Source organism: Geotrypetes seraphini, chromosome 8, assembly GCF_902459505.1.
Source record: "Geotrypetes seraphini chromosome 8, aGeoSer1.1, whole genome shotgun sequence".
In the NCBI taxonomy this organism is placed as follows: domain Eukaryota; kingdom Metazoa; phylum Chordata; class Amphibia; order Gymnophiona; family Dermophiidae; genus Geotrypetes; species Geotrypetes seraphini.
In genome coordinates this window covers 29,344,963-29,368,410 of record NC_047091.1, presented here as the reverse complement: position 1 = coordinate 29,368,410, position 23,448 = coordinate 29,344,963, and the positions used below count along the sequence as shown (strand labels likewise).

Here is a 23,448-nt window from a genome sequence, read left to right as displayed (position 1 = left end):
TAAGCTGTAAAACAATAATTTCATTCACCACTATAAAGTATCTTTATTTGAATCCATTTACAGTGTTATTGCTATAATTAAATACCCGTGCAACGCCGGGTCATCAGCTTGTAAAATATAAAATAAAATAAAATATAAAACGCCCTCCTCTCTGGCCCCCCCCCCCCACTCCTTCTGCAACCCCCACGCCACACTTGCGCTTTCTCTTCCCCGGTACCTCCTCAAATTTTCGCCAGCGTGAGCAGCTTCTCCGGCCTGCTGCTCGCGCCAGCATTGGCTTTCCCTCCAACGTCACTTCCTGGTTCCATGACCCAGAAGTGATTTCAGAGGAACCATGCTGAAAAAGCTGCTCGAGCTGGCGGAGGTGGGGAAGGGAGAGCTCGAGCATGGCGTAGGGGGTTTGGAGAGGTGCCGGTGCCCCTACCAAGACGGCATCCAGGGTGGTCCTTCCCTCCCCCCCACCCCCTTTACTATGCCACTGGTTGCAATATGTTTGAACTGGGGTTAATTTCAGATACAACTTGCGCTTATGCCCACATTCTGTAAATGCTGCCAGAAGTTAAGTGTGTAATTGGGCACCCAGTTATAGAAAAGGCAACTTACGCCCATCACCTAATTAAATAATTTGCACTGAACTGGTACATAATTGGTGATAAAGACCAATAACTGTCATTAACAACCACTAATTGATGCTAATTTGCAGTTGCACGCATAACACCTCTATTCTATAAAAGGTGCATCCACAGTAGTTTCTCTCTTGTGCAAATCCAAAGGGAGCGTTAACATAGCCGGGCGCACACCCACCTCAGGGGCGCTCCAATTACGGTACACACTTTATGGACTAGTTACGTTTTCGCACCCAACCACCGCCTCCAAGTGATCTGTATAGAACTAACTCCTACATAACTTCAAGTGCAGAGAAGGGCCTCTCCCCCCCTCCCCGATGTTTTCAGATGCGCACCTCTCCAAGCTGTCTTAAAAGCCACGCATGCCGGCTGGATCGTTACAGACCCTGTTCTCTTTGAATCGATGCCAGTAGCATGTCGCATCGATCTCTCTCAATTGATCAGAAGTGTTCAGTTCTCAAGGACGATTGTCTGACCCCCAAACTAAGACCTCCCGAGTGATTAATCTTGCAGGCGGAGGGAACAGAGAAAAGGTTCCCCTTCCTTACAGCGACCAGCAGGGTATGTAAAGCTTGCGACCTTTCCGAGATGTTGATTTATTTATAAATAGTACACAATGATGCTTTCTCCAAATCAAATGCTTCAAAGAACCTGAAGCCAACATCTTTTCGCTCTTTGCTTAATGAACTATGCACCCCCCCCCCCTTTCCAGTGAAAAACAAACTGTTCCAAAGACTGCAGTTCACAACTCCATGGATGAGGCATGCAAGCACACGGAGGGTGCACTTTTAACAAGCTGCCTAATTTAAACCAATAAATGGGAATAAGTTAAACCAGTTTTAAAAGGTAACTTGTGCCTAGGGCACAGATTAAACAGAAGAGCCTTCCAGACAGCAAATTTGAAGGCCAAGAAGGGATGTTATTATTTTCCTGATGTAACTGGTGATGTAAAATTATCTGCATACCTGCAAATAAAAATATGCTGAGAAAAAGAGAATGCCTTTCCCTTTAGGACAGGCTTGTCCAACCCGGCCCGTCAAGAGCTTTTTTTCCGTCCCTCAGAAGCATGCCGTTTCTTTTTGCATCTGTTTTTTTCTGTATCATATATAAAAAAAGAAGCACGGCAATTCTTGTGGCACTTACAACAGGATTCCTTCTTCCTAGGTTTACCTGCCGTCCGGATTTACCCAGGCATGTCCTCTTTTTAGAGGACTCTCTAGGCCAGTGGTTCCCAACCCTGTCCTGGAGGAACACCAGGCCAATTGGGTTTTCAGGCTAGCCCTAATGAATATGCATGAAGCAAATTTGCATGCCTATCACTTCCATCATATGCAAATCTCTCTCATGCATATTCATTAGGGCTAGCCTGAAAACCCGATTGGCCTGGTGTTCCTCCAGGACAGGGTTGGGAATCACTGCTCTAGGCATCCGGATGGCTTTCCAAAACCCGGCACTTTGTCCGGGTTTTGAAAAGCTTCCTGTCAAAATCGCATCGGGAAGGGGCACAACTGTGGATGCCATCTGGGGGCAGGGCTGGGGTGGCAGAACTGGGTGGGCCTGTGGGCGTGGCCATGGGTCTGGATTTTCCTTCAGGAAAATCTGGTAACCCTAGTGTAGGGGGGAAGCTGGAATCCTGCCAAACTTCCGAGGGTCAGGAAGAAGCTCTTGGTGGGCTGGAGAGAGTACATGAGGGACAGCAACACTGGATGAAGGCTGGGGAGGGGGGACAATGCACTGATTCATTTTGCCACTATTTGACATAACGATGGTGAGTGTTTTGGCACTCCAATTGTTACAAAATGTATAACGTGGCCCCCGACAGAAAAATGTTAAATAACCCTTCTTTAGAAACTTACCCCGCACGAAGGGCCATCGTGCATTTACCCCATAAATTTGCCAGTTTATTTGAAGGAAAATATGGAGTCCATAGTGACTACTGCAGACAAAAAATAACCTGGATATTCAACGCCGGATTTAATCTGGGCACCAGGATTGAATGTTCAGGTGATCAGTAGGCAGCCAATATTCAGAGGAGTCTCCAAAGAACAACCCAGATAAAGTCTAGGCCTCAAACTCAAACCCTTTGCAGGGCCACATTTTGGCTTTGTTGGTACTTGGAGGGCCTCAGAAAAAATCCTATATAATAAAACGCTAGCTGCGCATGCGCACTCATATCTGCGTGATCTGTGATCCCTGATCCGTAGGTCCGTGGCTGACGCTCCCTCTCTCGCAGATCGCAAGATGATGTGCGGTCTTGCCGGCTCTGGCTCCCTTATTTTAAAGTTCACAGCGGCGGCTTCTCTCCCGGCTCCCTTACACTTAAGAGTGCCTCGTGCCCCCCTCCCCTCTCCGGGACGAACTGAGAAATGGAGCCGGGCCGGCCTCCGTGACAGACCAGAGGAGTCGAGTCCTTTGCCGCTCCCCCCCCCTTCCCTTCCCGCGGACCAGACTACGAACCTGCCAATTCAAGCAGCGTCTGCAGCAGTCTTCACACGCTGCTTCGGGCCCTTCTACTGCCCTGATTTGCTCTGCCGCGTCTCTGATGATGTCATCAGGGACGTGCCAGAGTAAATCAGGGCAGTAGAAGGACCCATAGCAGCGTGTGAAGACTGCTGCACACGCTGCGGGAATCATCAGGTTCGTAGTCGGGCCCGCGGGAAGTGAAGGGGGGGCGGCGGCAAGGACTCTCTATCTGAGTAAAGAACAAACTCCGGGGAGAACGGCAGAGACCGGGCCTGTATTAACTCCCGTGAACAAGGGGAGCAGGAAGAGGTGCTGATGGACAGGGGGGAAAAAAAGGAAGGGAGGCCTACTGCTGGACAGGGGGGAGCAGGAAGAGGTGCTGATGGACAGGGGGGGTGAAAAGGAAGGGAGGCCTACTGCTGGACAGGGGGAGCAGGAAGAGGTGCTGATGGACAGGGGGAAAAAAGGAAGGGAGGCCTACTGCTAGACAGAGGGAGCAGGAAGAGGTGCTGATGGACAGGGGGGAAAAAAGGAAGGGAGGCCTACTGCTGGACAGGGGGAGCAGGAAGAGGTGCTGATGGACAGGGGGGGAATGAAGGGAGGCCTACTGCTGGACAGGGGGAGCAGGAAGAGGTGCTGATGGACAGGGGGGAGGTAAAACAAAGGGAGAAGGGCTTCTGCTGGATAAGGGGAGCAGTGAAGGGGTGGTGGTGGACACAGGGGAGGTAAAAAGAAGGGAGAATGGACAGGGGGAACACGCAAGGGGTGGTGGTGGACAGTCAAAAGAAAGAAAGACAGAAATACAGAAAGCGGCTAAGGAGACAGAGAGAGAAAGAAATAAAGACAGACACACACATATATTCTAGCACCCGTTAATGTAATGGGCTATAAAGCTAGTAGTTAATGTTTTATTAAAGAAATTACAATTTTGCATAAGGTAAAACTCTTTATAGTTTATAAATCTTTCCTTTTGGCTAAGTCTTAATAATAATAATAATAATATTTGGGCCAGATTCACTAACCTGCCCGATCGGAACCAATCCGGCCAGGTCCGACGAATTCCCAACAAGTAAATATGCAGATGGGGGCGATCAGAGGAACGCCCCCATCTGCAGGCACAGATCGCTGTTAAGCGATCCCCACGCATGCGTAGACCATCTGTAGAGGTGCTAGACCTTCAGGCCAGGCTTAGAAGTTTTTTCTTTTTTAACGTTAGAAGCCTGAGGTTTTAACCTGCTTAAAAGCTAGCGGGTTAAAACCACGGGCTTGCACTGCAGGGAAAGGTGGGAGTCGGGGCAGGCAGGCAATCGAGGCAGGCAGGTGTTTGGGAGAGTCGGGGCCACGACTTTTTTTATTTTTTGCTTTTTTCATCGGGGCGGCAGGCAGGAGAAGAGCATGGGGCAGAACGGGCAGGAGAAGAGAGCAGGACGTGCAGAGAGCACGGCTGGAGAGTCGGAAAGACATTTTCGATGGACCCCAGCAGTCGTTTCTTCAGGTGATCGGCCAGCCCAGTCGGATCTGAAATTTGGTGTTGTGATTTACGTCCCAGCCTACTTTGCATGCGTTTCACCTCATTTGCATGCATGGATTCGAAGAGGATCGCAGGAGAGGTAAGTGAATCAGGCCAGAGGGAAATTTGATAGTAAAGGGATCGCGAACCGATTGGTACACGATCGGTTTGCTTTGTGAATCTAGCCCATTGTAATTTGTAGCTAATGAGACACATGATCAAGAAACTGTTTTATTTTACTTTTGTGATTATGATAAACATACCAAGGGCCTCAAAATAGTGCCTGGTGGGCCGCGAGTTTGAGACCACTGGTCTAGGACGGGGGTCGGCAACCTGCGGCTCCAGAGCCGCATGCGGCTCTTTTCCACCTTTGCTGCGGCTCCGGTAGTGTGTCACGCAGGCACTTACAAGTCCGGCGTCGCGGCGGGAAATAGTCATGCTGAGCAGTGAGCTCAGCACATACACAGATGAAAGCCTTGCTTGCTGATTGGTCCGGCGGCCCCGCCCCGCCGGACCAATCAGCAAGCAAGGCTTTCATCTGTGTAGTGCTGAGCTCACTGCTCAGCATGGCTATTTCCCGCCGCGACGCTGGACTTGTAAGGTGCCTGAAAAAGAAATCATCCTGGCCGGGGTCGGTGTCATGCTCCAGAGATCTACAGCCTTCCTATCTCCCTCTCCCTTCTACCTGCTTCCGGCCACATCCCCTGCTCCGCGGCTCTCTTCGGCAAGTCAGCAGCAGCGATCGACACAAGCTTCTGACGTCGGGGCCTACCCTCTGCGAGTCCCGCTTGTTTCAACTTCCTTTTTCCACAAAGGCGGGACTCGTAGAGGGAAGGCCTCGAAGTCGGCAGCTTGTCTTGATCACTGCTGCTGACGAGTTGCTGAAGAGAGCCGCGGAGCAGGGGGGTGTTGCCAGATGCAGGTAGAAGGGAGAGGGCCAGATGTAGTACTCGTGGGTGAGGGAGCAGAAGAGAGAGAGAAAGAGAGAGGGGAGGGAAACAAAAGGAAATCTTTCATACTGGGCTGGGCCGGAGTGGAGGGAGGGTGGAAAGATTCTAGCTACAGGGTGCAGTAACAAAGGAAAAGGGGGGAAAGCTGAAAATGGAGATAGTGACACAAAGAAGAGAAAGGGTAAGCAGGACCTACTGAATAAGGATAGAGATACAGAGGGGACATGAAGAGGAGGTGAAATAGAGACATAGAAGTAATGCTGAAAAAGTGGGGGGGGGGGAGATAAAGACATTGAAAGGGCAAATGGTGAACATGGCGTAAAGATAAGGACAGAGACAAATGAAGATTCTGAAAAAGTGGTGAGATAGGGATATAGGTGAGATGGACACAAAGAAGGGTGATGCTGGAAAATAGGTGGAATGATAATTCTGACAGACACAGAAGGGAAATGCTGGATCAAGGAGAGATGGGGCTCAGGCTGGATGGAATGAGGAGAAATGCCTTGTTGGCCCGGAACTTCCTCTCCTATGTCAGAATTGACGTCAGGGAGCGGAATGCTGGTCAGCGCAACACTTCTGCAGGGAAAGCTTGGGACGGTGGTGGCTTGGGGGCTGTTCCCCGATTGCGGTGGCAGCAAACCGAGTGGCTTGGGGGACGGCACGGAGACAGAAAGAAGGGGGAACAGGGAGACAGAAAGAAAAAGTTGGGGGAGAGAATGAGGTCTGGAGGAGAGGAAACATACAGGAGGCTGAAAGAAAGGAAGAAAGATTGGATGCACAGTCAGAAGAAGAAAGTGCAACCAGAGACTCATGAAATCACCAAATAGCAAAGGTAGGAAAAATGATTTTATTTTCAATTTAGTGATCCTGTATATAGCATTAAGATAAGAAACAATATATGCAGTGTTAGATTTGTTTTATAATGGTTTTGCGGCTCCAAGTTTTTTTTTTCTTTTCGAAAATGGGTCCAAGTGGCTCTTTATGTCTTAAAGGTTGCAGACCCCTGGTCTAGGACAACCTTTTTACTGGCTTAATTTTATCCAGAAATGTATCTTATTTATATTTAAATCTTTTTATTGATTTGAAAGAAGAAACAGAACACAGGAACAAACAGTCCATCAAGCAATGTAGCAAATCAGCTCAACCCCCAACCCAATCTCACCAGCCCCCCAACCACCCACCCACCCACCATCCCATGAGAGCAGCCTTGAACATTTATCGAGTCAATTCAACAATCTACTGCGTACAGCTGGCGTAAGTGTAGCACAAAAAGGTAACCAACAGCGTAGATATAAAGAGCCTGGTTTAGAGTTCATATCTTCAATGGCCAAACGTTCATACCCCGCCAACTGGATCATCTGTGCTCGCCAATGAGAAACAGTTGGGGTATGTGGAGACAGCCAGCATTGAAGAATAGTTTTAAGTCCCATAAAAATAGTCTTTTGAACAAACGCAGCAGCGCCTGGACGGATGGGTATCAAAGTAAGTTTCAACGTAAAAAGAAAGGTGTTCGTAGTAGAGAGCTGCACGGGAACGGGGACGACGGGAATCCCACAGGACCCGTGGATTCCCCCCTTGGGTCACGGGGATCCCATGGGGACACCCCCTAGGGTCGCGGGGATCCCGTGGGGATGCCTCCGAGGGTCGCGGGAATCCTGCGGGGTTGGATTGCAGTGCACTCGAGCCATGAGGCTAGTCTTCTCCTTACCTGCCCTGCCGCAGCACACAGCCGAACGGAAGTCTTCCCGATGTCAGCGCTGATGCCGGAGGGAGGGCTTAAGCAAAGCCCTCCCTTCCTCCGACGTCAGCGCTGACATCGGGAAGACTTCCGGTCGGCTGTGTGCAGCAGGGCAGGTAGGAAAAAGGCAATGGCGTACGAAAGAGGAGGGGGGCGGTTCGCCCCGGGGAGTGTGCACAGCCGGTCAGGTCCTCCGATCGACTGACAACAGGACCGACCGACAAACCTCCCTGCCCTGTAGCCGCGAATCTAAATTACCTCTTACAGCAGCTTCAATACTCCAGCTGCTGTAAGAAGGTAATTTAGATTCGCGGCTACAGGACAGGGAGATTTGTCCGACCGGGCCTCTTCTGTTGTCGGTCGGGTGGGGAAGCGCCACAAAGGTAAGGGGCAGGGAAGGAGGAAAGGTGGAGTGGAGAAGAAAAGACGCTTAAGGGAAATGGGTAAAAATGAGGGGGGATAAGGCCGCTGAAAGCACTGGGGAAGACAAAGGGGTGGAGAAGGACGCTGAAAGGACATGGGGAAAATGGGAGGAGGGGGGGAAGGATGCTGAAAGCACATGGGGAAGACAAAGGGGTGGAGAAGGCCGCTGAAAGGACATGGGGAAAACAGGGGTGGAGAAGGCCGCTGAAAGGACATGGGGAAAACAGGGGTGGAGAAGGCCGCTGAAAGGACATGGGGAAGACAGAGGGGGGAGAAGGCTGCTGAAAGGACATGGGGAAGACAGAGGGGGGAGAAGGACGCTGAAAAGACATGGGGAAGGCAGAGGGGGGGAGAAGAATGCTGCCTGACAGGACATGGGGAAGATGGGGGGGAGGACACTGAAAGGAAATGGGGAAGAGGGAGTGGAGAGAAGACGCTGGCAGGGAAGAAGGCAGTGGTGCCAGACTATGGGGGGAGCGGAGGGAAAAAGATGGGTGCCAGACCAATTTGGAAGGGGGGAGAAAGGGAGAGGCACAGTAACAGAACAAATGGAAGACGCAGAGAGAAGAGAGATAGTGGATAGAAGGAATTGAATGCAAACATGAGGAAAGCAGAAACCAGGCAACAAAGATAGGAAAAAAATTCTATTTCTTTTTTTTTTTTTGCTTCAGGATAAAGTAGTATATTAGTTGTGTTGATAAAAATTTATAAACATTAGAGGTTCTGGTAGAAACCCGTTTACAAAGTATGTATTCTTTCCAATTGATATTTCCAAATTAATAAAGTCTTTTTGCTTATTTTTAAATGGGTTTCTACCAGAGCCTTTAATTCAGTAGCATAATTAAATGAAATATCTATTTCTGAAGTTTATAGGGACGAGCGGGGACGAACTACTGAATGAATACTTCTGCTCAGTCTTCACCTGTGAGGCACCGGGACACGGTCCCCAATTGAAGGCAACACAAAGCACAGAAGACCCGTTTCAGAATTTTGAGTTCACACCAGGTGAAGTTTACAGTGAACTGGCAAGACTCAAGGTGCACAAAGCCATGGGACCAGACAATTTGCACCCAAGAATGCTCAGAGAATTGAGCGATGTCCTGGCGAAACCGTTGGCTGAGCTATTCAATCTCTCCCTAAGTAAGGGGAAAGTTCCCCTGGACTGGAAATTAGCTAATGTCGTTCCTCTGCATAAAAAGGGTTGCAGGGCAGAGGCTGCGAATTATAGACAGGTGAGTCTCACATCAATAGTGTGCAAACTCATGGAAACACTAATTAAAAGCAAATTGGACACGATCTTGAATGAAGGGAATCTTCGGGATCCCAGTCAGCATGGATTCACCAAGGGTAGGTCCTGCCAATCCAATCTCATCAGCTTCTTTGACTGGGTAACAAGAAAGTTGGACTTGGGAGAGTCTTTGGACATCGTGTACCTGGACTTCAGGAAAGCTTTTGACAGTGTCCCACACCGCAGGCTGCTAAGCAAGATGGAATCGATGGGGTTAGGAGAGACACTAACTGCATGGGTCAATGATTGGCTGAGTGGCAGACTTCAGAGGGTGGTGGTTAATGGTACCCTCTCTAAAACATCAGAGGTGACCAGTGGAGTGCCGCAGGGCTCGGACCTGGGTCCACTCCTTTTCAACATATTCATAGGGGATCTGACTCAAGGGCTTCAAGGTAAAATAACACTATTCGCCGATGACTCCAAACTATGTAATATAGTAAGTGAATGCAGTTTACAGAATTATATGGCGCAGGACCTGCTTACATTGGAAAGTTGGTCCTCAACCTGGCAGCTAGGCTTCAATGCTAAGAAATGTAAGGTCATGCACCTCGGAAGCGGAAATCCATGTAGGACGTACTTCTTGAACGGAGAAACTTTAACTAGAACTTCAGCAGAACGAGATTTAGGAGTAATCATCAGTGCAGACATGAAAACTGGCAATCAAGTGGAGAAGGCTTCATCTAAGGCAAGGCAGATATTGGGTTGTATCAATAGAAGTTTCGTCAGCCGAAAGCCTGAAGTCATAATGCCGTTGTACAGGGCCATGGTGAGACCTCATCTGGAGTACTGTGTGCAATTCTGGAGGCCACATTACAGTAAAGATGTGCGCAGAATTGAATCGGTTAAACGGACGGCCACCAGGATGATCTCGAGGCTCAAGGGTCTCTCGTACGAAGAGAGACTGAACAAATTGCAGCTCTACACTCTTGAGGAACGTAGGAAGAGGGGAGACATGATCGAAACATTTAAGTACCTCACGGGACGTGTCGAAGTGGAAGATGATATTTTCTTTCTCAAGGGACCCTCGGCCACAAGAGGGCACCCGCTCAAACTCAGGGGCGGAAAATTTCATGGCGACACCAGAAAGTATTTCTTCACAGAGAGAGTGGTTGATCATTGGAACAAGCTTCCAGTGCAGGTGATCGAGGCAGACAGCGTGCCAGACTTTAAGAATAAATGGGATACCCATGTGGGATCCCTACGAGGGTCAAGATAAGGAAATTGGGTCATTAGGGCATAGACAGGGGGTGGGTAAGCAGAGTGGGCAGACTTGATGGGTTGTAGCCCTTTTCTGCCGTCATCTTCTATGTTTCTATGAGGGGATTCCTCGTGGGGACGTGCGGGGACGGAGGGGATTCCTCGTGGGGACGGGTGGATTCCTCGCGGGGACGGGTGGGACTTTGGCGGGGACGGGTGGGATTTCTGTCCCCGCGCAACTCTCTATTTCGTAGGCAATCAGGTACAGTTCCAGATGGATTTAACATGCAAGCAAACACGTTTCCAATAAGCCTGTACGCCCGGACACAGCCAAAACATATGGCCCAAAGAAGCCCTCGGGGCCGCACACTTCGGGCAACAATCAGTGGGGCTCACATGAGCCTTAAAGGCCCGGACAGGGGCAAAATACGCCCGGACCAAAAACTTGTAATAGCGTTCCTTTTCTGCAGCAGATACCAATAGTTTCATCCCCAAAATGAAACTCTGTTTTATCACGTCCTTCGAAATAGTAATATGCAAGTCTTGAGTCCATTTGAATGCCAGAGTAGCTTAGTCCAGCTCACCGGCTAGGTCCTGTAAAAAACGGTGGTGAAAGCGTAATGGTATGGGCACTTGAGCAGTTAAACAGAAAGCTTCTGACAACTTGTCCTGAACGTCCCCTCTCAGGGCTGAGCTAGATAGAGAACTGACATAGTGATGTAATTGTTTGTAGGAAAACCAATCTCCAGCCGTTAGAATAGAAGAGTCACATAACGTCTGAAATGACTGGAGAGATCCATCAGACTGTAATACATGAAACAAATAATACATACCCCTCCCAGTCCACCAAGCTTGGGCACCTAGATCCATACCTGGGGGAAAGTCCCCATTACCAGTTATAGAAAGACACGGGGTCACATCATACCTAATGGCCAACCGTTGACAAAGAGACTTCCAAAGTTTTCGCAGGGGAATTAAGAACAAATCTCCATAATTTTGCTCCCTTTTGGGCAGGCAGCGGACATGGAGTAGGTAACTGAAGTGGTAAGGGGTTAAAGCTAAACACTCTACCCCCGTAGCTGTAAAATATGTTGTGCCACAAAACCAATCATTCAGATGCCAGATCTGGCAAGCCTCATTAAACCTATCTAAATGTAATAATCCCAGACCCCCTTGAGAAACAGGCAGAGATAGGGTATGCAGGGTAATCCGAGATCTCTTACCCCCCCATAAAAATTGTACTAAAGAACGATGGTGCTGCCGAAGATGTGTGCGTAATAAAAGAATAGGCAAAGTTTGCAAAATATAAAGCCATTGTGGGATCACCTTCATGTTATACAAAGCAATTCTACCCATTAAGGTCAATGGGTAAGCTCGCCATGCCTGTAAACATTGTTCAGTTCAAGATAGCAAAGGCAATACATTTAGTGAATAAAGAGTAGTCAAGTCCCTAGGAATGATGACGCCCAGATATTGGATGGAAGATGTAGCCCATACGAGAGGAAAGGGGCCTGGCCAAGAATCACAAAGTGGAAGTGGGAGTACCAGAGATTTCTGTTTATTCAACGTCAATCCAGAATATAAGTGAAATTCATCCAAAAGTTCCAAAGCACACATCAAATAGCGATGTGGCTGAGCGAGTGTGAGCAGTAGGTCGTCCGCAAAAGCTAGCACTCGTAATTGGGAAGAACCCTCCAACAACCCAACTATAACATCATCCCTCTGTATAGTTCTTAAAAGAGGCTCTAAGCAAAGAAGAAAAAGTAAGGGGGACAAAGGGCATCCCTGACGAGTTCCCCGACCAACTGCAAATGGACGTGTTAAAATACCATTCACTAAGAGGGAAGCTGTAGGAGCAGAGTATAATACCCGCAAAGATGACCAAAACCAGCCACCCACACCCACATATTCTAATACCCTAAAAAGGTAGGACCAGTTCACTTGGTCGAATGCCTTTGCAGCGTTCAAACTGACCAGAATACCCGGAGTAGATGTAAATTGAGCTCTGGACATAGCCAACAGTACCCTCCTAACATTCACCACCGAGTGCCGGCCCTGGACAAACCCAGCCTGCATAGGAGATATCACCTGTGGTAAGAGGGGAGTCAAACGGTTTGCCAACAAACGGGCCAATATTTTTATATCTACGTTAAGGAGGGAAATTCAAGGTTTCAAGGTTTATTCAATATTTGATTAATCGCCTATCGTAACTACTAAGCGATTTACATTTACAGAAAATACATAATAAAAATTAACAATAATATAATAAAATATTAAAATCAATTTAAAACAAACCAGACAAATCTGGACAGGAAACATTGGGAAAGAGGGGGAAGAAATACAATTTATAATAGGAAAGAAGGGGTAAATAAGGGTAAATACACAGAATGGATGGGAAAACAAAATAAATATGTAGCTGACTGAAGTAAAAGGGAGTTGTACAGAGTAAATAGCAATTCAATTAAGGATTAAAAGCGTCTATAAAAAGAAAACTTTTAAGTTGGCTTTTAAATTTGTCGAGGTTTTTCTCCTCCCTTAAATAAAGTGGGAGAGAATTCCATGTTTGTGGTGCTGTAACTGAGAAAATATACTGTCTTCTGGTATTTATGATTTTGAGAGAGGGAACAACTAATAAAAGTTGCTGATTGGATCGTAAGGTTTTTTGAGAAGTGTATGGAATTAGAACTTTATAAATGAATGATGGAGTTTTGGATGATAAAGATTTAAAGGTGAGTAAAGATAACTTGTATAAAATTCGATGTCCCACTGGTAGCCAATGTGCTTTTTGTAATAATGGGGTTACATGGTCAAATTTTTTGGCCCCAGTAATTAATTTAATTGAAGTATTTTGTATGATCTGTAATCTTCTGACTTCTTTTTGGGCCATTCCTTTGAATAAAGCATTACAATAATCGATTTTTGCAATAATTAATGAATGAATTAATGTATTTAAAGATTTTGCACAGAGAAATTTTGAAATAGAACGGATTTGACGTAGTCTGTAAAAAGAGGCTTTTACCACATTACTGATGTGGTCATGATATGTTAAGTTTTCATCAAGGATGACGCCTAAGATCCGAATTTTATTAATTTGTTTGAGCGTTACTCCTTGGATTTTAATAGGAACAGATATTTTATGATTTTCTTTCCAAGGGAAGAGTAACGTGTTGATTTTATTAATGTTTAAAGAGAGTCTATTGTTGTCCAACCATAAATGAATCTGTTCAAGTTTGTCATTGATATTAATGATATCAGATTGATTATTGGGGTCGATAGGATGTAAAAGTTGAACATCGTCAGCATATGCGAATACTGTAAAACCGATAGATTGACAAAGAGTCAAAAGGGGTGAAAGAAAAATATTAAAGAGAAGAGGGGATAAAATAGAACCTTGGGGAATACCGTAAGTATTAGAAAAACTTGCAGAAACAGTATCGTTAAAGGAAACTATAGAAGTTCGATTGTCCAAGTATGACCTAAACCATTGAAGAACTTGTTCGGAGATACCAATAGATTCTAATCTATTTAATAATAGGTTATGATCTATTGTATCAAATGCTGCCGACAGGTCTAATGAGATCAAAAGTACAGAAGAGTGGTGGTCCAGATGATAGAGTATTGTAGATGTCATACCTATCAGGGAATGTTTGGTGGAATGATTTTGCCTAAAACCAGTTTGATTGGGGTGTAAGATGTTTGTTTGCTCTATATAATTTGATATCTGAGTAAAGACAATTTTCTCAATTATTTTTGCGAGAAATGGGATGTTAGCAATTGGTCTATAATTTGTTTTATCTTCGATGCTTAGTTTGTGATCCTTGATAATGGGATAGATAATAGATGTTTTCCAGGCCAATGGCATAGTGTTATGTTGTAGACTTTCCTTGATCATAAAAAGTATTAAAGGTCCGAAAAAGTCAAAATGTTGTTTAAGAAAAAAAGGAGGAATAATTTCATTTTGCATACCTTTACTGTTGATTGTCCTGATTATTGATTTTAATTCTTCAAGGGAGGGGAGATGAAATTGTGTACATTTAGCAGATAATTCAGAGAGGGTAGCAATATCGTTTTGTTCAATGGTCTCTTTGTCATTAGTATCAAATTTTTCTCTGATTTTTATAATTTTTTCAATAAAATGGGTTGCAAGTTCTTGAGCTGTTGGTAACTGATTTACAGAGCATTTTGGTTTTTCACAAGATGAGGTAATTGTTTTTAATATTTTATATAGAGTAGAAACATTTTTTGTTTTTGAAATTTGGTTCGAATAGTATTTCTTTTTGGCTTGATTTATTTTTTCCTTATACATATTGGAGTGATTTTTAAATTTATCTAAATTAGTTTGATTCTTGTTTTTCCTCCAACAGCGTTCAAGGGATCTCATTTGCTTTTTAATTAATGCGAGTTCTGCAGTAAACCAGGGATTAATACGTTTCTTTGCTGAAATAAATTTTGTTTGATAAGGAGCTACTTTATCAAGTAAAAGTTGGATGTTCTCGTTCCACAAAGATAGGTATTCATCTACAGTAAAAGAGTTGGAATTTGAAGGTGTAAAATGAAAATTGTCAATTAGTTGGTTAGCAGATATTTTATTAAATTCCCTAAATTTTATGCTTTTCCCTACAATTTTATTTTTAATAATAGAAGAACTATATTTTATTGGAATTAGAGAGTGATCTGACCATGGGACTGATATTAATGAACTAATTGAAAAATTTTTTGTCTTTGTCACTGGTGCAATGGCCATGTCGATAGTATGACCTGCTTGATGAGTAGCATGAGAAAGGAGTGTACAAAAATCAATTTGATTTAAAAGAGAAAGAATATCCTTTGCATAATTATTATTTACATCATCAAAATGTATATTAAAGTCCCCCAAAATTAGTGGGTTACTAGAAGATGAACCGAAGTCAAAAAGTAAAGATTCTAATAGTTGAAGAGTATTGTTATTAATAGGTGGTGGTACGTAAATTAATAGTATATCTAATTTAGGATTAGTTTTTATTGAAAATTGCAAAGATTCAATAATAGAATTAGCCGATTCGTGTATTTTTTGTAAAATTAATGAATCACGAAAGTACACTGCCAATCCGCCTCCACGTTTGAAGGATCGGTGATTGAAAAAGAATGAGAAGCCCGAAGGACAGGCATAGGAGAGATAGGCCTCTTCTCCATCCCTAAGCCAAGTTTCTACTATACATAGTACGTCAAAAGAATAATGAATAATGAGATCTTTAATTAGATGATATTTAGTCTTAAGGGATCTAACGTTAATTAAACCGAATGAAAGAACGGAGTTAGAATTAGAACAGTTAGAAAACTTAGCAGAAGATAAACAATGGTCAATTACAGAAATATTGAAACGGTCATTAATAGGCAGATTATTGGTTTTATGCATTGATTTATGTGGTCGATGACCACAGATAGTTGGAATATTTGTTGTATATGACCCCATTTGAAAAAAATGGTTAGGGTCGTAGGTCAAGACTAATGAGATTTCTAAATGATTGTTTGGATATAATGCTACAGAAATATTTTGACAATGAATAACCGAAAAAGGTCCAGGAAAACTGTGAAGACAGATAGTAATTAAAATTAAGAGACAATTAAAACATTTACTCACCCAAAAATGTTTACCCAAAGGTGTATTAATTTGTATGGAATGATGTGTAAAATTACTTGGTACAGATCGCGCACAAAGGAGCGCAATAAGGAGCAAAGAGTCTGTTTATATAATACATGTACCGGGCAATTGGGGGTGGAGTCCACAGCGTGCCGCCGCTGCGCGGCGGCAGAGAGATCACGGCAAGTCAGCTGGAACAAATTAAAAGTGAAGTAAAAATAAGACAACAGAAATATAAAACTGAAACCTTAAAATATAAAATAACAGCTTTAAAAAAACAAATACAGTTGGCTTTAGGTGCTGCTAGTGCTTCAAGTGGAGGCCTGTATGGTGGCAACAGGCCCCGCCGGGGCCGGCCTGAAAAATAAAAGAAAATAAAGTTGTTGGGTTTTTTTTTTTTACAAAAAAATAACGAAAAAGAAACCCGAAGGGAAAAAGAAAAAAAAAGATAGAATTTTGCGAGCGGGAAGGCAAAATCTGAAATTTCAACGGCCGTTGAAACACATGTGTCTTCTTCGCTCCGCGGAAACGAAGAAACTGGGGACCACGCTCTCCTCCGTCGGGCGGGAAGGCACTCGCGCATGCGCGGTGCGGCCAACTAGAACTTTCTAGTTAAAAAGGTCCGTACCGGGGCTCCGTCGGTGACGTCACCCATGCGTTAAGAATATGCTGCCTGCTTGTCCTGGGATAAAAAGAGTGCCAAGTGCCCTCATACTGGATCTTCAAAAGAGCAGGATAGACGAACAAAAAGCACTGTTTAAGTTCCACTAAGCGCGTGCAAAGAGGATAAAATTCCTTCCGCTTGTCAGTAAGGGCTGTCGAATAATCCTGGCTGATACGAATAACTGATCCTCGCTGCATCAAAGAATCTTTCTTGGCCCGGTACTGTCGCAATATCGCCACTTTGTGTCGGTAATTCAGGAACTTAACTATCACCACACGTGGTCTGGCTTCTTGTGCAGGTCGCGCTCCCAAGCGATGGGCCCGCTCTAAACAGAGAGAGCTGGAAACTATAACGTCCGGGAATTCTTGTTCAAGCTAGCCCTCTAATTCAGCAAGCAAGCGCGCATCAGGAATCAATTCTGGAACACCCAGAAAACGTAAGTTACTACGGCGCGACCTATTTTCCAGGTCATCAAGCTTTTCAGCTTGCTAATGTACTGTTTCTTGTAAGGCAGCTATATCCATCTCATGGGAATTAATGTTATTCTCGGCAGTAGAGATCCGCTGTTCCAAGTCCGTCGTGCGGGCCGCCGTGTCAGTAAGCAGTTTTTCTAGGCGGGTCATTTTAGTAGCCAAAACATCCATTTGCGGTCCCAACACTTGAGCCACCGCTGTTTTGATATCATTCAGCGCTGTGTCAGTGAATTCGGACACAGCCGTGCCTGATGCAGCCGCCATTTTGGCCTCGCCCGATTTCGATTTCGGCTTTCCTGCTCGTTCGGCTTTTGACCGCGCCATCTCCTGCGATCAGGTTAAATATTTGTCCATAGATGCCCTATGCTGGGCGCCTCCAGGAGACCCGGCCAGGATGAAAATTTTGCGCGTTTGCTCAATTTAGAGGATTAGGGCCCGGAGCACGTCCTCAGCGGTTCATAGCGTCACGTGACCAGATCTTATTTATTTATTTAAAAATATATATCCTGCTGAATCCTAAGTTTTAAGTGCTTTACAAAATAAACAAACACAATCCTATATAATAAAGAGCTAGCCGCGCATGCGCACTCCTATTTGCGTGTTCTGTGCGGTGTAGGTCTGTGGCCGCAGGAGTGCGCATGCGCGAGTCCCCAGCCTTGGCCGCGGCCAGTTAGCTGCATCGGGCGACAGGAGCGGCTTTGGCAGCGGATGGCGGGAGGAGGGCTCATGGTCCTGCCGCCGCTGCCGCTCCTGTTCACAGCGGCCTGCACGTCGCCGACTCACCCCCTCCCGCAAAAACCGCTACCGCTCCTGTTCTTCCCCTCCCTCCAGTCACCGCTGCCATTCCTATTTAAAACGGCCTGCGAGGTTCGCGGCCAGCTGTAGCGAACCTCGCAGGCCGCTCTCCACGTGGTAGCACGTTCCCTCTGACGCGATCGCGTCAGCGGGAACATGCTACTGAGGTGAACAGCGGCCTGCGAGGTTCGCTACAGCCGGCCGCGAACCTCAGCAGGCCGTTTTAAATAGGAATGGCAGCGGTGACTGGAGGGAGGGGAAGAACGGGAGGGGAAGAGGAAAAAGAAGGGCCATGGAGCAGGTAGGAAAGGGGGCTGTTCTGGTGGGAGGGTTGTGCTGAGTGCAGATAGCGGAGAGTTGGGCCAACCTCTCCTTCCTCACCGACGCCAAAGAAGCTGCAGGCCCCGCTCCCTGTCGCGCTCTGAGCACTCACGATTGGCTGAAGGGTGTCGTGCCAGTGCTGCAGGTACAGGGGGATGCTTTTGTTGGAGAGGTGTGCTGGGGGGTAGACAGCTTTGCTGGGGGGGGAGGGGGAAGACACAAGGGGGGTCAGGGAGAGGAAAAGGGGGCTGCTTTGGGGGAAGGGATATGCTGGAAGCAGACAGCTTAGCTCTGGGGGGGCGGGGGAATGACACAAAGACACAGACACAAAGAATGACACACAGGGGGCCATTGAGACAGACAGAAAGGAAGACATTCAGGCAGCGTCCAAGGAGAGACAGTGTCCAAGGAGAGAAAAACAAATAAACATAGACAGACAGAAAGCGGCCAAGGGGAGAGAGAGAAAGAAAGAAAGAAAGACAGACACACACATCTATTCTAGCACCCGTTAATGTAACGGGCTTAAAGACTAGTATATAATAATGCACAAGTGGAATATACAAACAAATTCCAAACAACAACCGGAATAAAACATAAAAACTAAAAGTCAGCAATGCTATAAAATCAACTAAAAGCCAGCTTAGACCCTCGTTTACTAAGCTGCAGTAGGTTTCTATCTTGGCCCAAACCACTAAATGCTCCGATGCTTATAGGAATTCAATGAGTGCTTGAGCCGTGTCAGAGCATTTAGTACCCCGGACCCCAGTAGAAACCTCTACTTCAGCTTAATAAAAGAGGGGGGGGGGTTAGTTAGTCACTTTTTCAGCCAGACAATAAAATCTATTCTGCAGTCAGCAAATGTTATTTACTTCTCAGGATTTTAGGCTATTCCAAATGAGTTACAGAACAAATAGGTCTTTAATTGTTTTCTAAATGGCAATAATGAATCAATCTTCCTTAATTCTGGTGGCAAACTGTTCCAAGGTTTTGGGCCAGTTCCTTGGAAAGTACGAGCACTATGTCCTAATAGATTCATTGCATGAAAAGTCCAATTAGCAGACTGAAAAATCACCACTTACAGCAGGGGTGTCAAAGTCCCTCCTCGAGGGCCGTAATCCAGTCGGGCTTTCAGGATTTCCTCAATGAATATTCATGAGATCTATTTGCATGCACTGCTTTCATGGTATGCTAATAGATCTCATGTATATTCATGGAGGAAATCCTGAAAACCCGACTGGATTGCGGCCCCCGAGGAGGGACTTTGACACCCCTGACTTATAGTCAATCCCAGCTCCACTCTAATTCCGTCTAGGGTTACCAGACTTCCGGATTTCCCCGGACAGGTCCTCCTTTTGAGGACACGTCCGGGGGTCCGGATGGCTTTTCAAATCCCTGCACTTTGTCCAGGTTTTGAAAAGCTTTCCTTCGTGCAGGAGGGCATCCGTGCATGCGCGGATATACTGCCTGACGAGAACAGGCAGAGGGGCGAGATTGGAAAGGGGATGATCAGGGGAGTGACGGGGCGTGGATGGGTGGGACTGGGCAGGCCTGGGGGCAGGTCTAGGGGGTCTGGATTTTCCATACAGAAAATCTGGTAACCCTAATTCCGTCCCTGACCCGTCCTGGTACTGACCAGAAGGTGGAGCAACCCTCTGCCTTGATAATCATGCAGCAGTATCTGCTTATGAAGGGAATTCATTAAAAGGTGTTTCTGCCCTGTTGCAGTTGGGTACAATCGACTTGTGCTCGAGTTCTAGGGACTCGATGAATTGAGGATCTAGAAAGAACTCGGTTTGTGCTATTCCAGAAAGGTCATCCCCCATGGTTGTTCTCAACCTGTCCAGCCATCCGATTGCAGGTCAAGTAAAGGCCGAGCATTGCACTGTGTGTGGAAAAACTATCCAACAGGCAACGTAAGAGTGCATATGTTGCATTTTGCTAGCTCTGTTCCGGTTATTGTATGCACTATTTCATTTACATCTTTGAGAGGTGGTAGGGGGTCAGCGACCACTGGGAGAGTGTGGACGGGCCATGCTTACATCCCTCCAGTGGTCATCTAGTCAGTCAGCGTACCTTTTTGACACTTACTTGTTATTAAAACAGATGTTACCTTGTGACCTGAGCATATTCTTAAATGTTCTACTATGGCAGAAAAACATCCAAGTCATAAGCTCGCCCTAGTCCCGCCCATGCCACACCTCTAACACGCCCCCTTGAGGTTTAGATAAACTATTGATCAAAAGCATAGCTATCCATCTAGAAAACAAGTTTCAAAAATAGCAAATTGGAAGGGTTTGGCAAGAAAAACGGCCATCTGCCCCTTTAGGCCCTTTTTTGGATATTTTTCTCTTTTGAAAATGAGCCCCATAGAGACATGATGGCAGATAACAGCCAAATGGCCCATCTAGTCTGCCCATCTGCAGTAGCCATTATCGCTTCCTCTAAGAGATCCCACGTGCCTATCCCATGCTTTCTTGAATTCAGACTCTGTCTTCACTACCTCTTCTGGGAGACTGATCCACGCATCTACCACCCTTTCTGAAAAAAAAAAAAATAATAAGTATTTCCTCAGGTTACTCCGGAGCCTATCACCTCTTAACTTCATTCTAAGCCCTCTCATTGCACAGTTTCCTTTCATATTTTCTGCTAGAACAACAAAACCCAAGAAAGCCACTGCTTGCCTTGTATCGGCAGCATGGAATATTGCTACACCTTGAGTTTTGGCCAGGAACTAGTGATCTGGATTGGCCACCGTGAGAATGGGCTACCGGGCTTGATGGACCATTGGTCTGACCCAGTAAGGCTATTCTTATGTAAACCTATGTCACAATGCTGAGAGATTTATGAATGAGAGAGAAATGTCTAGATTCAACAGGGCCCATAAAATAAAATCCAAAGAAGTGAACCCTTTTGGTTCACCTCTTTGTTGGTGACCTATCAATGGTAAGCAGGCAGCTTTTTAAAATATCCAATTTCAGCCACCTTTTTCCTTTTTATTTTGAGAAAATCTGGATCTCTGCAGACAGGGCTACCTTTTAAGAGATTAGTTCCCAAAAGAAGATGTCATCAAGGTTTCCAGGACCTCACTAGTCTCCCCATTGAGCAATTTTAGAAAGGTGACTTATGAGACACCTGATAAGTAAGATAAATCACTCCTCACCACATGCATCTTTTGCTGCATTGTCATCATACAGACAGGCTTTTAATCTTGTGAAGGACATCGGTATATCTATGTCACCGCAGGCACAGGTGTCCCTTACCAAGGGCAACAACTCATGCTCTGATATTACTAGTCAGTGTAATGCCTTGCTCAAGTCTGGCAACATTTGGTCTCACCTGTGTTACTTTGTGCATAAAAGTCAGCTTTATAATGTGGTATATGGAAGCTGGGGAGGATGTATGACTTATTACTTTATTTATATCATTTCTTGTCCTTCAACAACCTAGGCAGAATTCATCATCACATACTGTAAATAAACGTTAACCCCCCCCCCCCCCAATAAACTCATAATAAAAACACAATTACCATCCCCCCATATTCAGCCAATAGCGGTCAGCATTTTTTTTTTTTAATCGTTTACCATCACCAACCAGCTACCACTGTAACTATGGCAGATTGCACCTGTTAACTGCATTTTATTTATGTTAATCTGTAAACCTTTCTGAGCTGGTTGGGGTGAACAGGATGGAGAACGAATTGAATAAATAATGCTTACTATTTCTGGACATTACCAGACACCAGCACTGGATATTGGGGTATAATTCTGAGCGGCCTGTCCACCCGGAGCTTATGCGGACCCGGCCGATATTCAGCCGGGCTCATAAGTATTTTTCTTTTGTTTTCGGTAAAAAAAATAAAAAATAACAACCCACCTCACCTCATGTCTCCACCCCATAAATCCAAGTTTCCAAGTTCATTAATATCTTACTGTTCCACACCAAAAGTTAAAAAAAAGGCTGGGCAGCTTACAATTTAAAATCTGGTTCCAAATAAAATCAGATCACATTGCATCAAACATATAAGGTTAGGAGGAGTTGAAATACAATTATTATAGGAAAGTAGGGGGAGTGTGAAATACAATCAGGATCAAACTTTCAATGTCTTGCAGCATCTGTAAAAAGGAATATTTTTAGTTCAGTTTTAAAGTCCTCACTCCCCCTCCCCTTTGAACCCCTGCTGGAATTAAAACCCCCTCCCCCTGGTCACCACCTCCTAATTTGTTGGTACCCCCCCCTCAGGCCAACTAACCCACATAGCTGATGGTCCAGCAGGGGTCTTGGGGGGCAGGAGCACAGTCCCCTTGCTCCTGTCCCCTCATGGCACCTTGTGAAAATGACTACCACGACCTCTAGCAGCAGCTCACGGTATCAAACAATCTATCAGACTATTCATTCAAATCAACAAACAAAAAAAAAATCTGCGCAAATAAATGTGTTTTCAAATATCCTTCTGCAAAAGACAGTTACCTGCAAGTGCTTCAGTTGTCACGCAGAAAGGGCTCCGAGTCAGTTGCTGGTGGAAACATGAGGACAATTGCCATGTTGCTAGTCAAATGCATTGAAATGCAAATCTTGCATGGAGACTTAGTACAGTAGTTAGGGTTTCGGTGGATGCTGGTAGGGTTCAGGTTCTGCCTGGCCTTTTGAATCTTGCTTAAGCGTTGCATTTTGTGAACCATTCCCCCTTGGGCTGCTGTTTCAGGCACGTGGATCAAAAAAGGGGCGCACGGTGCGAACCAGCTGGTGCTTTGGCAAACAGGCGGGGCTCGGTTTGGAACACAGGCCCAGCTGCTATTGCGTTCAATACGCATGCGCGCACTTTGAATTTCGGCGGGCGGGCTGCCCGATTTCCACCAGTTGCCCAGGCATTTAACCTAGTTACAAAATTGCCCCCCCTAAAGCTAATATCAGACGCATAGCCAACCTGCCAGATATCCGAACTAGGCCATCACGAAGCTGAGTCTGTTGTCCAGACGAAGGCCACAGTCGCCTGAAAAATGGTCCCCAGGTCTCGTCAAGGATGTGAACTAGGCTCTTTAGGCTCTTCTCCTGCGCCGCTTGAATCCCCCCCCCCAAAAAAAAAAAATAAATATATATATATATATACAGATGCCGCTTGTCAAATGAGGAGGAGTCGTTTCTGCATTATTATTTATGGGAAGCAAATCAGCTTCCCCCCCCCCCCCCCCCCCCATGCATTCATTCAGTCACAGGGGTCAAACTCAAGGCTTCCCGCTCGTTTTATGCGGCCGGCTCGCGCCCACTCACGGCTGCAGCGCACACGAGGCTCCTCGCGCGTCTCATCCAGAAGCGTTGGCACGTCAGAGGAGAAGGGCTTCCGGTGCAGGCGCAGAACGCGCGAGGAGCCGCTCTACGCGGC

At 45.8% G+C, this 23,448-nt stretch overlaps 1 long non-coding RNA gene across 1 annotated transcript in view; it reads right to left on the bottom strand.

Moving 5' to 3' along the window:
- LOC117365741 overlaps positions 1–23,129 on the bottom strand; it is a 115,057-nt gene extending 91,928 nt beyond the window's left edge. The window contains exon 1 of the long non-coding RNA XR_004540449.1: positions 22,536–23,129. This is a non-coding gene — a long non-coding RNA (uncharacterized LOC117365741). The remainder of the gene's footprint in view (positions 1–22,535) is intronic.
- Between the last annotated feature and the right edge of the window lie 319 nt (positions 23,130–23,448).